Source organism: Marmota marmota, unplaced genomic scaffold (assembly GCF_001458135.2).
Source record: "Marmota marmota marmota unplaced genomic scaffold, marMar, whole genome shotgun sequence".
Lineage (NCBI taxonomy): Eukaryota > Metazoa > Chordata > Mammalia > Rodentia > Sciuridae > Marmota > Marmota marmota.
The window spans coordinates 50196275-50213817 of NW_025999853.1; the positions used below are offsets into that span (position 1 = coordinate 50196275).

General features: G+C 35.1%; 1 long non-coding RNA gene across 1 annotated transcript; it reads right to left on the bottom strand.

Annotated features, from left to right (window-relative positions):
* Positions 1-1022: 1022 nt before the first annotated feature.
* Positions 1023-16863, bottom strand: LOC125616251. The gene is made up of 2 exons (XR_007346861.1): positions 16336-16863; positions 1023-1119 (listed from the first exon to the last, which is right to left on the bottom strand). It is a non-coding gene; the product is annotated as an uncharacterized LOC125616251 (long non-coding RNA).
* Between the last annotated feature and the right edge of the window lie 680 nt (positions 16864-17543).

Sequence of the window (17543 nt, forward strand, 5' to 3'; positions counted from 1 at the left end):
AATGTTTTCATATTTTCTCCATTTAGAATGATGTTGGCCTGGGCCTTATCATAGATAGCGTCTATGACATTGAGATACATTCCTGTTATCCCTCATGTTCTAGTGTTTTGAATTTGAAGGGGTGCTTTTTTTTAAAATGATTTTTCTGCATCTATTGAGATGACCACATGGTTCTTATCTTTAATTCTATTGGTGTGATGAATTACATTTATTGATTTCTGTATGTTGAACAAACCTTGCATCACTGGGATGGACCCCACTTGATTGTGGTGCAATTTTTTAAAATATGCTTTTGTATTCAATTTGCCAGATTTTATTGAGAATTTTCACATCCATGTTCATTAGAGATATTGGTCTGAAGTTTTCTTTCTTCAATGTGTCTTTGCCTGGTTTTGGAATCAGGGTGACATTGGCCTCATAGAATGAGTTTGGTAGTATTTCCTCTTTTTCTATTTCACAAAATAACTTGTAGAGTATTGGTATTAGTTCTTCTTTAAAGGTCTTGTAGAACTCAGCTGTGTATTTATCTGGTCCTGGGCTTTTCTTGGTTGGTAGGCTTCTGATGGCATTTTCTACTTCATCACTTGAAACTGATCTGTTTAAATTGGGTGTATCATCCTGATTCAATTTGAGCAAATCATATGACTCTAGAAATTTATCGATGCCTTCAATATTTTCTATTTTATTGGAGTACGAGTTGTCAAAATAATGTCTAATAATCTTCTGTATTTCTGTAGTGTCTCTTGTGATATTTCCTTTTTCATCATGCATGTTTGTAATTTGAGTTTTCTCTCTCCTTCTTTTCATTAGCATGGCTAAGGGTTTATCAATTTTATTTATTTATTTTCAAAGAACCAATTTTTTGTTTTGTCAATTTTTTCAATTGTTTCTTTTGTTTCAATGTCATTGATTTCACCTCTGATTTTCATTATTTTCTGTCTTCTATTGTTTTTTGTGTTGACTTCTTTTTTCTAGGGCTTTGAGATGTAATATTAAGTGATTTATTTGTTGACTTTTTCTTCTTTTAAGGAATAAAGTCCATGCAATTAACTTTCCACTTAGAACTGCCTCCATAGTGTCCCAGAGATTTTGATATGTTGTATGCGTGTTCTCATTCACCTCTAAGAATTTTTTAATCTCCTCGATGTCTTTTGCAATGAATTTTTATTTAATAGCATATTATTTAGTCTCCAGGTGTTGGGGTAGTTTTTAATTTTTATTTTATCATTGATTTGTGATTTCATTCCATTATGATCTGATAGAATGAAGGGTAGTATTTGTATTTTTTAATATTTGCTAAGAGTTGCTTTTGGCATAATATATGGTCTATTTTAGAAAAGGATCCATGTACTGCTGAGAAGAAATTGTATTTGCTCATTGAAGGATGAAATATTCTATATATGTCAGTTAAGTCTAAGTTATTGATTGTATTATTGTGGTTTTTTAAAATTTTTTTATTGTTGGTTGTTCAAAACATTACATAGTTCTTGATATATCATATTTCACACTTTGATTCAAGTGGGTTATGAACTCCCATTTTTACCCCATATACAAATTGCAGAATCACATCAGTTACACATCCATTGATTTACATATTGCCATACTAGTGTCTGTTGTATTCTGCTGCCTTTCCTATCCTCTACTATCCCCCCTCCCCTCCCCTCCCCTCCCCTCTTCTCTCTCTACCCCCTTATTATTGTGTTTTATAGTTTCTTTGTTCAGCTTTTGTTTGGAAGATCTATCCAGATGTGAGAGAGGTGTGTTAAAGTCATCCAGAATTATTGTGTTGTGGTCTATTTGACTCTGAAACTTTAGAAATTTGTTTGATGAATGTATATGCTTCATTATTTGGGGCATATATATTTATTATTGTTATGTATTGTTGATGAATGTTTCCCATAAGCAGTATGAAGTTTCCTTATTTATACCTTTTGATTAACTTTGGCTTGAAGTCTACTTTATTTGATATGAGGATGAAAACCTCTGCTTGCTTCTGCAGTCCAAGTGAGTGTTGTGAATTTTCTCAACCTTTCACCTTTAGTCTGCGGTTATTTTTTCCTAAGAGATGAGTTTCTTGGTAGCTGCATAGTTTTGGGTCTTTTTAAAAAATCCAATTTGTCAGTCTACATCTTTTGATTGGTGAGTTTAGTTCATTAACATTAGGGTTATTATTGAGACATGATTTGTATTCCCAGCCATTTTTGTTATTTAACTTGACTTGGTTGTTTCTCCTTTGTTTAGTTTTTCCTTTAATGTAATACCTCCCTCTGCTGATTTTCATTGTTGTTTTTTAATTTCTCTTTATGGAATAATTTGCTGAGAATGTGCTGTAATGCAGGCTTTCTAGCTGTAAATTCTTTTAACTTTTGTGTATCATGGAAGGTTTTTTTCCCAATCATCAATCTAAAGCTTAATTTTGCTGGGTATAAAATTCTTGGTTGGCATTCTTTTTCTTTCAGAGCTTGGTATATGCTGTTACAGGATCTCCCAGTTTTGAGGGTCTGGGTTGATAAATCAGCTGAGATACACATTGGTGATCTGATTCCTCTATCTTGCAGACTTTAAGATTCTATCCTTATTGTGTATGCTAGGCATTTTCATTATAATTTGCCTTGGTGTAGATCTGTTGTAATTTTGTGCATTTGGTGTCCTCTAAGCCTCTTGTATTTGGTTTTCCAATTCATTCTTCATGTTTGGGAAATTTTATGGTATCATCTCATTTTGGCTTGAAACCTTGTGTCTTCCTCTATCCCTATAACTCTTATATTTGTTTTTTGATGCTATCCCATAATTCTTGGATATTCTGCTCTTGGTTCCTTACCATCCTCACTGTGTGGTCAACTATATTTTCCAGATTGTATACTTTGTCTTCATTATCTGATGTTCTTTCTTCCAAGTGATCTAGTCTGTTCATGATGCTCTCTATTGAGTTTTTTTATTTGGTATATTGTTTCCTTCATTTCAATGATTTCTATTTTTTTCCAGAATCTATCTCTTTCTTGAAGTAATCCTTTGCTACCCACATTTGCTCCCTTATCTCTGTTGGTTTGATCAATGGATTTCTATATTTGCTCCCTTGTCTGTTTATTGGTGTCATCAATGATTGCCTGTATTTGCTCTTTTCTCTCTTTGTTGGAGGGATCAATTTTTTTTGTCTATATTTGCTCATTTGAATCATTCATTCACAGATCATTTTAATTTTGAACATTCTGAACTCCTCCTCTGACATTTCATCACCTGCACTGTCCATGGGTTCTGTTATTGTTGTATCCTGGTTTGTTTCAAGATTATATATTGTTTGGGGACACTTTCCTCCCTTATTTTTTCATGTTGTCTATGTGATTTCTTTACTGCAGTGTGGATCTAAGGTGTTACACTTTCTACCCTATAATATTGTAGTATCTGTACAGATTATCTGTATCTCACCTTGGTGTCAGGCTTCCAGACCCTGCTGGTGTCCCAGGATGGATGCTACTGCAATTACAATTGGTGGTGGCAATAGCAGGAGGTTACTCGAGATAGCAGGTAGCAGGTGCCCCAAGATGGATGCAATGTCTTTCAGAGATGGTGCAGAAAGGGTGGGCCTTACACTGGCTTTGGGATGCCTGCTATAAGATACAGCTGCTTTTAGGCCCTCTCTGTTGTCCCAAGGTAGTGGTTACTGTGTGAGGAAGGCTATGGGGATGGCTACAGTGTCTCAAGATGAAAGTGCATTAGAACTGAGCTCCCAGCTGGTGGTGGAGGGGTCAGACCCAGGCCTACCCTGGGCCTGGCTCCTGCACAGGTCAGCAAGGTGGATCTGGGTTGGGCCTGAACTCTGGTGGATGTCTGCTGGTGGTGGGATGGACTCAGACTTACCCTGGGTCCAAGCTTCCCACTGGTCAGTGAGGCAGATCTGGACAAGGCCTAAGCTCCAGTGGTTGTCTGTCAATGGGTGAAGGTGGTCCTGGCAATTCCTCAACTTTCTATTCTTTTAATGAAAAATCTCAATGCAGTAAACTCCCCTCTTAACACTGCCTTCATAATGTTCTAGAGATTTTGATATGTTTTAGTGGTATTCTCATTTCCCTCTAAGTATTTTTTTAAATTTCATCCTCAATTTCTTGTTAATAATTTGTCATTTTATAGCATATTATTTAGTCTTCAGTTGTTAGAGTAGCTTCTATTTTTAATTTTATTGTTGATTTCTAATTTCATTCCATTATGATCTGATAGAATGCAGAATATTTTTTCTCTCTTTTGTATTTGCTAAGAGTTGCTTTATGGCATAAGATATAGTCTATTTTAGAGAAAGATCTATGTGCTGCTGAGAAGAAAGTATATTTGTTCATTGATGATAAAATATTCTATATATGTCTGTTAAGCTAAGTTATTGATTTTATTATTGAGTTCTATAGTTTTTTTTATTTAGTTTTTGTTTGGAAGATTTATACAGTGGTGAGAGAGGTATGTTAACATAACCTATTTTTATTGTGTTATGATCTATTTGATTCTTGAATTTGAGTAGAGTTTGTATGATATGTATAGATGCTCCATTGTTTGGGACACAAATATTTATGATTGTTATGTCTTGGTATAATTTCCTTAAGCAGTATGAAATGTCCATCTATGTCCCTTCTGATTAACTTTGGCTTAAACTACATTTTATCTGATATAAGGATAGAAACCTCTGCTTGTTTACATGATACATGTGAGTAATGATATTTCCCATCCTTTACCTTCAGTCTTTGGATGTCTTTGAAGACAGCATGTTGTTATGTTTTTTTTTAAATCCAATCTGCCATTTTATGTCTTTTGATTGGTGAGTTTAGGCCACTAATGTTCCAAGTTATTATTGAGATATGATTTTTATTCCTAGTCATTTTGATTTATTTCTAGTTTTAAATTTGACTTAGTTTTTATTTGATTGCGTATTCCTTTAGTTGGTTCCTCCCTTCACTTTTCATCCCCCCCCATTTCATCTTCATGGAATATTTTTTTTGAGAATATTGTGAAATGCAGGCTTTCTGGTTATGAATTCTTTTAAATTTTTGTTTATCATGTTTTTGTTTCATCTCTAAATCTGAACCTTAGTATTGATGATATAAGATAGATGGTTGGCTTCCATTTTCTTTCAGAGCTTGGTGTGTGTTATTCCAGGACCTCTTAGCTTTGAGGGTCTAGATTGAGAAATCATCTCAGATCCATATTGGTTCCCTCTCTATATATATATAATCTGATATTTTTTCCTCACAACCTTTAAAATTCTATTCTTATTCTGTGTGCTAGGGATTTTCATTATAATATGTCTTGGTGTGGGTCTGTTTTAATTTTGCACATTTGGGGTCCTGTAAGCCTCTTGTATTTGATTTTTCATATCATTCTTTAGATTTGGAAAAGTTTCTTATATTATTTCATTGAAAGTATAGCATTTATTTTGTCTGTATATTCTGCACTTTCATCTATCCCAATAAATATTAAATTTGGTCTTTTCATGTTCTCCCATAATTCTTGAAAATTCTGTTCATTGTTTCCTAACATATTTTCTCCCTGGTCAACTCTATTTTCAAAATTATATATTTTGTCTTCATTGTTTGATGTTTTGTCTTTCAAGTGGTCTAATCTGTTGGTGATGCTTACTCCCCTGAATTCCACTCATGTGAAGGGGGAGCCAATTCTTAGTCCCCTATGTCACCAGCAGACCCCATGTTTCCTGGTCTTGGGTTCAGTCTCCAGACAATTTCTCCCAAGTGCACCCTTCCAAGTTCCTGACCAGAGAGACTGCAAACAGTCAAAGTGGAGGGAGAGGGGTAGAACTAGGTGGGTTTCTGCGACAAGGTGTCCCTTGTGTAAACCTCTCTCCAACTTTTATTTTCTTCTGGTCACTTAAGCACACTCTATGTCATGCAGCATGTGTTACTGGGCCTGTGTTTTGGGCCAAACTTGGGTTTGGCAAGAATCAGCTTCCCCAGTTGCTGGCCCTCACAAAGCAACTGCAAAATGGTCCATTCCTTTGTCCTCCACATGTCACCTGGAGAAATGGCAGTTTCCCCCTCCCCCACACACAGATATTATGCAGGTCATCCTTCATGTTTGCTGGGCAATATCCTTGGTCTCTAAATGCTCCATACCCAGACACATCTCAGGTCTCCCCAAAATGTGGGTTCCTTTAATTCCATATCCAACTACTGTGCTCATGGTGGGAACTCCTCTGGCTGGAGCTTCTGGTCTGGTTGTATCAGCAGTTATGCCACTAGGGATTTTTTCTTATTTTATTATATCCAACTGCCTGTATCCATGGTCTTCATTGAATGTCCAGCTTTAGGTTCCAGTAAAGTCCTTTTTTGTTCTCCCACCTTGCCTACAAGCTGCCTGTCTGCTTTCTTGGTTTCACACCATGGAGCAGCCAAGAGGCTACCTGTATTCCAACTTCTTGAATCTTCCAGTTGTACAACTCCTAAGGAAATAGAATTAGAGGAGAATGAGTCTATATTTATGCATCCTTGAAAAGTAAGAGAGGTAGAATATTAAATGTTCTCAAAGGGTCATTCCTGCAGATAAAGATTATCACTGCTGATATCTTAGAAAATTTGAAACTAAAATCAGGAAATTTCAGCCAATGCAAGAGGAATAGATGAGCACCAACATGGTATTAAATTAATACCATGGTGTCTACATTTCTGGGTTCCATAAGTAATAACAGATGTGTTATGTCTATTTGCTGAAGATTTATTCTGATGTGTTTCTGGGAATAGTTAAAGTTAAAATAGATTAATTAATACTTGTATAATAGTGGGCTATAGAGGGAGCAGATGCAATTTCAATATATAAAAACATATCTAATATAGAATTAGGAAAATAATAAAATGGAGATAAGGAATTCTTATATAACTTGTCATTTTTCATTCAGTTTTCCTTTAGTTCTTTGTGATGGAGAACCTCCCCCTTTTATTATTAGAGCATTATCATTATATATAGTAGTTGGGTTTATTTTGACAAAAATCATATATGCATAGAATATGACCCAATCCATTTCAGTCCCCATTCCTTCACCAGTCCCTGCTCTCCACCCCCTGCCTCTATTTCACTGATCCATTTCTTGCGCATGCATCATTATCCTTGATTGGTACTTGCCACAGTTCATAAATGTGAAATGCTCTGTGGGATATTTCTATATGCACATAACATGATTTTGTTATGTGCATATAGAAATATGATTATGTCTTTGAGAACTTATACCACTTGCTTGTATAAGTGAAGGGTTCATAACTGGGGCAACTGAATTGGAATGAATTGGTTAGCACTGGTGTCACCTTATGAATAGCTACCTTTACTTTTTAAAAAAATTATTATTTACTTTAAAAAATTATTATTTATTATTTTATTTCATTTTTAAAATTTATTTATTTATATTATTTGTTATATATGACAGAAGAATGCATTTCAATTCATAGTACACATACAGAGCACAATTTTTCATATCTCTGGTTGTATACAAGGTAGAGTCAGACCATTTATGTCTTCATACATGTACTTGTAGTATTGATGTTGATCTTATTCCACCCTCTTTGTACATCCCTCCTCCTTTCCCACCTTCCCTTCCCTCCCCTTTTCCCTATCTAAAGTTCTTCCATTCCTTCCATACTGTGCCCCATCCCATTATGGATCAGCATCTTTTGATCAGAGAAAACATTTGGCATTTTGTTTTCTAACTTCAGTTAGCATAATATTCTCCAGCTCCATCCATTTACCTGCAAATACAATGATTTTTTTCTCTTTGATGCTGAGTAATATTCCATTATGTATATATAACCACAGTTTCTTTATCCATTAATCTACTGAAGGGAATCTAGATTGGTTCCACAGTTTAACTATTGTGAATTGTGCTGCTATATATATTGATGTGGCTGCATTACTATGGTATGCTGTTTTTAAGTCCTTTGGGTATTAACCAAGGAGTAGAATAGCTGGGTCAAACGGTGGTTCCATTTCCAGCTTTCCAAAGATTCTCCAATGCTTGCACCAATTATGTAGTCCCACCAGCAATGTACTAGTGTGCCTTTCTCCCCACATCCTTGCCAACACTTATTATTGTTTGTATTCTTAATAGTTGCCATTCTGACTGGAGTGAGATGAAATCTTAGAGTAGTTTTGATTTGCATTTCTCTAATTGCTAGAGATGTTAAACATTTTTTCATACTTGATTGATTTTATATTGTCTTCTGAGAAGTGTCTGTTCAGTTCCTGGGCCTATTTATTGATTGGGTTATTTGTTTTTTTGGTGTTAAGATTTTTGAGTTCTTTATATATCTTAGAGATTAGTGCTCCTATCTGATGTACATGTGGTAAAAATTTGCTCGCATTATGTAGACTCTCTATTCACCCCATTGATTGTTTCTTTTGCCGAGAAGAAGCTTTTTAGTTTGAATCCATCTCATTTATTGATTCTTGATTTTATTTCTTGCACTTTAGGAGTCTTATTAAGGAAGTTGGGGTTTAATTATACATGATTATGATTTGGGCCTGCTTTTTCTTATATTAGGTACAGGGTGTCTGGTTTAATTTCTAGGTTACTTGAATTTTATGAGTGGTGGGAGATTGGGGCTTAATTTCATTTTATTGCATATAGATTTCTAGTTTTCCCAGCACCATTTGTTGAAGAGACTATACTTAACCCAATATATGTTTTTGGTGCCTTTCTATAATATGAGATAACTGTATTTATGTGGGTTTGTTTCTGTGTCCTCTATTCTGTACCATTGGTCTACAAGACTATTTTGGTGCCAATACCATGCCGTTTCTGATACTATTGCTGTATAGTACAGTTTAAGGTCTGGTAAAGTGATGCTACCTGCTTTGATCTTCTTCTTCTTCTTTTTTAAATATTTTTTTTAGTTGTTTACAGACCTTTATATTATTTATTTTTATGTGGTGCTGAGACTCAAACCCAGTGCCTCACACGTGCTGGGCAAGTGCGCTTCCACTGAGCCACAGCCTCAGACCCACTTTTTTTTTTTTAACAAAGTATTTTTTTTAAAAAAATTTATTTGTTTTAATTAGTTATACATGACAGTAGAGTGCACTTATGCACTTTGATATATCATGTATAAGTTGCAGAATCATATTGGTCATGCAGTCATATATATACATAAAATAATAATGTCTGTTTCATTCTACTATCTTTTCTATTCTACATCCCCTCCCATTCCCTTTCTTCACTTCCTTCTACCTAATTTAAGGTAATGTTATTCTTCTCTAGTGCCCCCTATCTTAATGTGAATTAGCATCTGCATATAGAGAAAACATCTGGGCTTTGTTTTTTGGGGGAATTGGCTTATTTCCCTTAGCATGATATTCTCCAATGCCATTCATTTACTCTCAAATGTTGTAATTTCTCTCTTCTTTAAATCTAAGTAGTATTCCATTGAGTATATATATCACATTTTCTTTATCCATTCATCTATTGAATTGAGCTGCTGCAAACATTGATGTGGCTTCATTACTGTAGTATGCTGATTTTAAGTCCTTTGGGTATAAACCAAGGAGTGGGATAGCTGGGTCAAATAGTGGTTCCATTCCAAGTTTTCTGAGGAATTCTCATGCTGCTTTCCATAGTGCTTTCACCAATTTGCACTCCCACCAGCAATGTATGAGTGTATCTTTGTCCCCACATCCTCACCAACTTTTATTGCTGCCTGTATTCTTGATGATTGCCATTCTGACAGGAGTGAGATGAAATCTTAGAGTAGTTTTGATTTGAATTTCTCTAATTGCTAGAGATGTTGAACACTTTTCATATATATGTTGATTGACTATATTTCCTTTTCTGTGAATTATCTGTTCAGTTCCTTAGCCCATTTGTTGATTGGATTATTTGGTTTTTTGAAGTTTTTAAGCTCTTTACATATCCTAGAGATTAATGCTTTATTGGAGGTGCATGTGGTAAAGATTTTCTCCCATTCTCCCATTCTGTAGGCTCTCTCCTCACATGATTGTTTCCTCTGATGAAAAGAAGCTTTTAAATTTGAATCCATCTGATTTATTGATTCTTGATTTTATGTCTAGCACTTTAGGAGTCTTGTTAAGGAAGTCAGATCCTAGGCCAACATGGTGAAAATTCAAGCCTATTTTTTTCTTCTATTAGGTGCAGGGTCTCTGTTCTAGTGCCTAAGTTGTTGATCAACTTTGAGTTTTGTGCAGGGTGAGAGATAGAGGTTTAATTTCATTTTGCTACATATGGATTTCCAGTTTTCCCAGAACCATTTGTTGAATAGGCTATCTTTTCTCCAATGTATGTTTTTGGAAACTTTGTCTAGTATGATATAACTGTATTTATTTAGGTTTTTCTCTGTGTCCTCTATTCTGTACCATTGGTTTACAAGTTTATTTTGGTGCCAATACCATGTCATTTTTGTTACTACAGCTCTGTAGTATAGTTTAAAGTCTGGTATTGTGATGCATCCTGCTTCACTTTTCTTGTTAAGGATTGCTTTAGCTATTCTAGGTCTCTTATTTTTCCAAATAAATTTTATGATTGCTTTTTATATTTCTATAAAAAATGTCTTTGGGATTTTAATAGTAATTGCATTAAATCTTTATAATGCTTTTGGTAATATGGCTATTTTTATAATATTCATTCTGCCCATCCAGGAGCATGGGAGATCTTTTCATTTTCTGAGTTTTTTTTTTCCAATTTTTTTCTTTAATGTTCTATGGTTTTCATTGCAGAGGCCTTTCACCTCTTTTGTTAGATTGACTCTTGGGAATTTTATTCTTTTTTTTTGAGACTATTGTGAATGGGGTAGTGTTTATAATTTTTCTTTCAGTGAATTCATCACTGATGAATAGGAGTGTATTTCTTTATGGATGTTGATTTTATATTCTGCCATTTTTCTGAATTCATTCATTAGTTCTATAAGTTTTCTGGTGAAATTTATTGAATCTTCTAGATATAAGATCATGTCATCAGCAAATAATGATAGTTTGAGTTCTTCTTTAGCTATTCATATCCCTTTAATTTTTTTCTTTTGTCTAATTGCTCTGGCTAGAGTTTCAAGGATGATGTTGAGTAGAAGTTTTGAGAGAGGACATCCTTGTCTTGTTCCAGTTTTTAGAGGGAATGCTTTCAGTTTTTCTCCATTTAGAATGATGCTGGTTTTGGAGTTATCATTCATATCTTTTACAATGTTGAGGTATGTTCCTTATCCCGAGTTGTTCTTGTGTTTTGAACATGAAAGTGTGCTGTATTTTGTCAAATGATTTTTCTGCATCTATTGAGATGAACTTATGATTTTTGTTTTTAAGTCTATTAATATGATGAATTATGTTTATTGATTTCTGTATGTTGAACCAATCTTGCATCCATGGGATGAACCCCACTTGATTGTGGTGCACTATCTTTATAATATGTTTTTGTATGTGATTTGCCAGAATTTTATAGAAAATACTTGTGTCTATGTTCATCAGGGATATTGGTCTAAAGTTTTCTTTCCTTGATGTGTCTTTGTCTGGTTTTGGTATCAGGGTGATATTAACTTTGTAGAATGAGTTTGGAAGAGTTCCCTCATTTTCTATTTCATGGAATACTTTGAGGAGTATTGGTGTTAATTATAATTTGAAAGTCTAGTAGAACTCGACTGAGAATCCATCTGGTCCTGGGCTTTTCTTGGTTGGTAGGCTTCTAATGGTGTTTTCTATTTCATTTTTTTGAAATTGATCTGTTTAAATTGTGTATGACCTCCTCATTCAGTATGAGTAGGTCATATGTCTCTATAAATTTGTTGATGTCTTTAATATTTTCAATTTTATTGGAATATGTTATCTTCTGTATTTCAGATATGTTAATTGTGATATTTGCTTGTTCATCTTATATTTTAATAATTGAAGTTTTTTCCATGTTAGCATGGCCAGGGCTTTATCTACTTTATTTATTTTTTCTTTTTTTTTCTTTTCTTTTTATTGGTTGTTCAAAACATTACAAAGCTCATGACATATCATCTTTCATGCATTTGATTCAAGTGGGTTATGAACTCCCATTTTTACCCAAAATACAGGTTGCAGAATCACATCGGTTACACATCCACATTTTTACATAATGCCATATTAGTGACTGTTGTATTCTGCTATCTTTCCTATCCCCTACTATCCCCCCTCCCCTTCCCTCTCATCTTCCCTCTCTACCCCATCTGCTCTTATTCAATTCTCTCCCTTGTTTTTTTCCCCTTTCCCCTTACAAACTCTCATATGTAATTTTGTGTAACAATGAGGATCTCCTTCCATTTCCATACTGTTTCCCTTCTCTCTCCCTTTCTCTCCCCCCACTCGTCTCTATTTAATGTTAATCTTTTCCTCATGCTCTTCCTCCCTGTTCTGCTCTTAGTTGCTCTCTTTATATCAAAGAAGACATTTGGCATTTGTTTTTTAAGGATTGGCTAGCTTCACTTAGCATAATCTGCTCTAATGCCATCCATTTCCCTGCAAATTCCATGTTTTTGTCATTTTTTAGTGCTGCATAATACTCCATTGTGTATAAATGCCACATTTTTTTATCCATTCATCTATTGAAGGGCATCTAGGTTGGTTCCACAGTCTTGCTATTGTGAATTGTGCTGCTATGAACATCGATGTAGCAGTGTCCCTGTAGCATGCTCTTTTTAGGTCTTTAGGGAATAGACCGAGAAGGGGAATAGCTGGGTCAAATGGTGGCTCCATTCCCAGCTTTCCAAGAAATCTCCATACTGCTTTCCAAATTGGCTGCACCAATTTGCAGTCCCACCAGCAATGTACAAGTGTACCCTTTTCCCCACATCCTCACCAGCACTTGTTGTTGTTTGACTTCANACGCAGCACTAAAAAATGACAAAATCATGGATTTTGCAGGGAAATGGATGGCATTAGAGCAGATTATGCTAAGTGAAGCTAGCCAATCCTTAAAAAACAAATGCCAAATGTCTTCTTTGATAATAAGAGAGCAACTAAGATCAGAACAGGGAAGAAGAGCATGAGGAAAAGATTAACATTAAACAGAGACGAGTGGGGGGAGAGAAAGGGAGAGAGAAGGGAAACTATGGAAATGGAAGGAGACCCTCATTGTTACACAAAATTACATATAAGAGTTGAGAGGGGAAAGGGGAAAAAAAAAACAAGGGAGAGAATTAAACAACAGCAGGTGGGGTAGAGAGGGAAGATGAGAGGGAAGGGGAGGGGGGATAGTAGGGGATAGGAAAGGTAGCAGAATACAACAGTCATTAATATGGTATTATGTAAAAATGTGGATGTGTAACCGATGTGATTCTGCAACTTGTATCTGGGGTAAAAAATGGGAGTTCATAACCCACTTGAATCAAATGTATGGAAGATGATATGTCATGAGCTTTGTAATGTTTTGAACAACCAATAAAAAAAAGAAGTATGAAATATCCTTCTTCATCTCTTCTGATTAACTTTGTTTAAAGTCTACATTATCTGAGATTAGAATTAAAACCCTTGCTTATTTATGCAATCCATATGTGTGATAAGTTTTTTCCCATCCTTTCACCTTAAGCCTGTGGATGTCTTTCCCCATGAGGTGAGTCTCTTGAAGACAGCACATTGTTGAGTCTTGCCTTTTAATCCAATCTGCCAGTCTATGTCTTTTGATTGGGAATTTAGGCCATTAGCATTCAAGGTTATTATTGAGATATGGTTCATATTTCCTGTCATTTTGATTAATTTTTGGTTTTTGATTTGTCTTATTTTCTCATTTGGTTGAGTGTCCCTTTAGTGTATATCCTCCCTTTTCTGGTTTTTACTTTTTTTCCCTCTTCATCCTCATGGAATATTTTGTTAAGAATGTTCTGTAGTGTGGGCTTTCTAGTAGTGAATTCTTTTAATTTTTGTTTATCATGGAAGATTTTAATTTCATCTTCAATTCTGAAACTTAATTTTTCTGGATATAAAATTCTTGGTTGGCATTCATTTTCTTTCAGAGCTTGAAATATATTATTCCAGGATCTCCTAGCTCTGAGGGTCGGAGTTGAGAAATCAGTTAAGATCTGAATTCGTTTTCTCTTATATGTAATTTGATTTTTTTCTCTCACAGCCTTTAAGGTTTTATCTTTATTCTCTATATTAGTCATTTTCATTATAATATGTCTTGGTGTGGGTCTGCTGTAATTTTGTACATTTGGGGTCCTGTAAGCCTCTTTATTTTCTATTCCATTCTTTAGGTGTGGGAAATTTTCTGCTATTATATCACTGAAAAGATTGTGCATTCCTTTGGATTGTAACTCTGCTCCTTCTTCTATTCTGATAACTCTTACATTTGGCCTTTTCATGTTATCTCATAATTCTTGGATGTTCTGTTCATGGTTTCTCATCATCTTCTCTGCATGGTCAACTCTACTTTCAAGATTGTATATTTTGTCTTCACTGTCTGAGGCTTTGTCATCCAAGTGGTCTAATCTGTTGGTGATGTTTTCTATTAAATTTATAATTTAGTTTACTAATTCCTTCATTTTGAGGATTTTTTTTTCATGATCTCTAACTCTTTATTTAAGTGGTCTTTCACTTCAAGTATTTTTTTTTTTGATTTTACTCCTTATACTATCCTTTACTTCACATATCATTTTAACCATGTACAATCTGAAATACTTTTTGTACATTTCTTCTACTATGTTATCAGTGGCTTCTGTTGATGAAGCATCTTGGTTTGTTTGAGGTACTTTATTCCCTTGTTTTTTCATGTTGTGTGTTTTCCTATCTAAATCTATGGATCTAAGGCAGGATAATTTCTACCCTGTAGACTTATGGCATCCCTGAAGGTTTCCAGCACCTCATCTTTACTGGTAAGACCTATATTAACAGCACCCAGTGTATACAATATATAGTCTTAAACCTAACAGCTCGCACTAAGGCATTTACTGCTTTCTCCCATTAAACCAAAATGATTAAGTTCAATAACTATCTATAGAATAAACAGAAAATTTGTTAAATGACTTCTATTTTCAAGTGATGGATGAGAGATCAGAGGTAGTGTAGTATGAGATATTTGAGCGGGAAAAGAGAGAAGCTTGAAGTAGGAATTCACAGGAAGAGTGGAAGAGAAGCCAATGGAGATTGGCTGTTGGATGGAGAAGAGTTGGAAAGACAATCCAAGAAAATAGACAAGAGAGAAGAATATGAACAACAAGAAAAAATTAAAGACATAAGAATGCAGCAAAAATGCAAAATGCCATTCACATCTCATTGTCCTCCACATAAGGATGCATAAAAATCATCCTATTCCAAATATGATAGAGATATTAGCAATAGAAGAATAAAATAAAATAAACCTTGCTGGAAAGTTGAACTTTCTCTGTCAGCGTTCAACAGTTTCTCAGCCCTGTCTCTGATGTCTCTCAGGATCACCAAACCCAGATCAGCCCTCGCAAATCCATTTACTATCCCACTGATCTGGGCTTCAAATTCCTCAGGCTGGGCCATGCTGCAGTCCCAAGATCTCAGTGCTGCTTCCACTGGCAGAGAGACCACTAGGCATATGCTCATGCAAAGGAGCAACCCTGAGATGCAGCAGCAAAACAAGGGCCACCAGCACTCTCAGCAGGAATACCCCAGGCTCCTCCAATCCTGCAGGCACCCCCACGCTGGACCTGGAGTCTCCCCTGCAGCAGTCCTCTAGGCTGTGGTAGTAGTGGTAGTGGTGGTGAATTTTGGCAGTAGGCAGCAAGTTAGCAGTGGTGGCAGCTGCAGCAGCAGCTGCAACTACAGCTGTGGGGGCAACATCTCCAGACGATCTCCAGGGGTCAGTAGCAGTTGCATCTGGGGAAGTAGTGTCTTCTGTGGCAGCAGCAGGTGATTGCAGCTGCTAGGGAAGCAACACCCAGAAAGAAGACCTTAAGTTGACCTCAGGGTGGCAGCAGCAGAATCAGAGGCAGCAGCGATCTGATTCACTCTTCTCACTACAGATTGCTTTAGCTATTCTGGGTCTCTTATTTTTGGAGATAAATTTCATGGCTGCTTTTTGTATTTCTATGAGGAATATATTGGGATTTTGATTGGAAGTGCATTAAATCTGTATAGGGCTTTTGGTAGTATGTTCATTTTGACAATATTAATTTTGCCTATCCAAGAACAAGGGAGATCCTTCCATCTTCTAAGGTCTTCTTTATTTTCTTTCTTTAATGTTCTGTAATTTTCATTATAGAGTTCTTTTACCTCTTTTGTTAAGTTGATTCCAAAGTATTTTATTTTTTTGAGGCTATTGTAACTGGGGTAGTTTTCCCAGTTTCTCTTTCAGAGGATATGTCACTAATACACAGAAATACCTTTAATTTATGGGTGTTGATTTGGATACATAATATCTGTGTCCTCATTTACCTCTAAGAATTTTAAAATTCTTCTTTGATGTCTTTTGCAACCCAGTGTTCACTCAGTAGCATACTATTTAGTCTCCAGGTATTATAGTAGTTTTTATTTTTTATTTTATCATTGATTTCTAATTTCATTTTATTATGATCTGATCAAAAGCAGGGTAGTATCTCTTTTTTTGTATTTGCTAAGAGTTGTTCTGTGGCATAATATGTGGTCTATTTTAGAGAAGGATCTATGTGCTGTTGAGAATAAAGTGTATTAGCTCATTGAAGTATAAAATAATCTCTGTATGTCAGTTAAGTCTAAGTTATTGATTATGTTATTGAGTTCTATAGTTTCTTTGTTTAACTTTTTTTTCTTGGAAGATCTATCCAGTGGTGAAAGAGGTGTGTTAAAGCCATCCAGAATTATTGTGTGTGGTCTATTTTACTCTTGAACTTGAAAAGAGTTTGTTTGGTGAATGTAGATGCTCCAATGTTTGGGGCATATATATTTATAATTTTTATGTATTGTTGGTGTATGGTTCCCTTAAGCAGTATGAAATGTCCTTCTTTATACCTTTTGATTAACTTTGGCTTGAAGTCTACTTTATTTGACATGAGGATGGAAACTTCTGCTTGTTTCCACAGTCCATGTGAGTGGTATGTTTTTTTTCCCAAGCTTTCACCTTCAGTCTGTGTATGTCTTTTCCTATGAGATGAGTCTCTTTAAGGCAGCATATTGGTGGGTCTTTTTAAAAAGTCCAATCTGCCAATCTATGTCTTTTGATTGGCGAATTTAGGTCATTAAAATTCAGGGTTATTATTGAGACATGATTTGTATTCCCAGTCATATTTTTTTATTTTGACATTTAACTTGACTTGGTTTCTACTTTGATTAGTATTTTTTGTGTGTGTGTAAGACCTCCCTTTGCTGATTTTCATTTTCATTTCATTGTTTTTTATTTCCTCCTCATGGAATATTTTTTTGAGGATATTCTGTGGCGCAGGCTTTCTAGTTGTAAATTCATTTAACTTTCGTTTATCATGAGAGATTTTTTATTTCATCATCAAATCTAAAGGTTAATTTTTCTGGATAAAAGATTCTTGGCTGGCATCTATTTTCTTTAAGAGCTTGATATATGTTGTTGCAGGATCTTCTAGCTTTCAAGGTTTGTGTTGAAAAATCTTCAGATATCCTAATTTGCTTCCCCCTAAATGTAATCTGATTGTTTT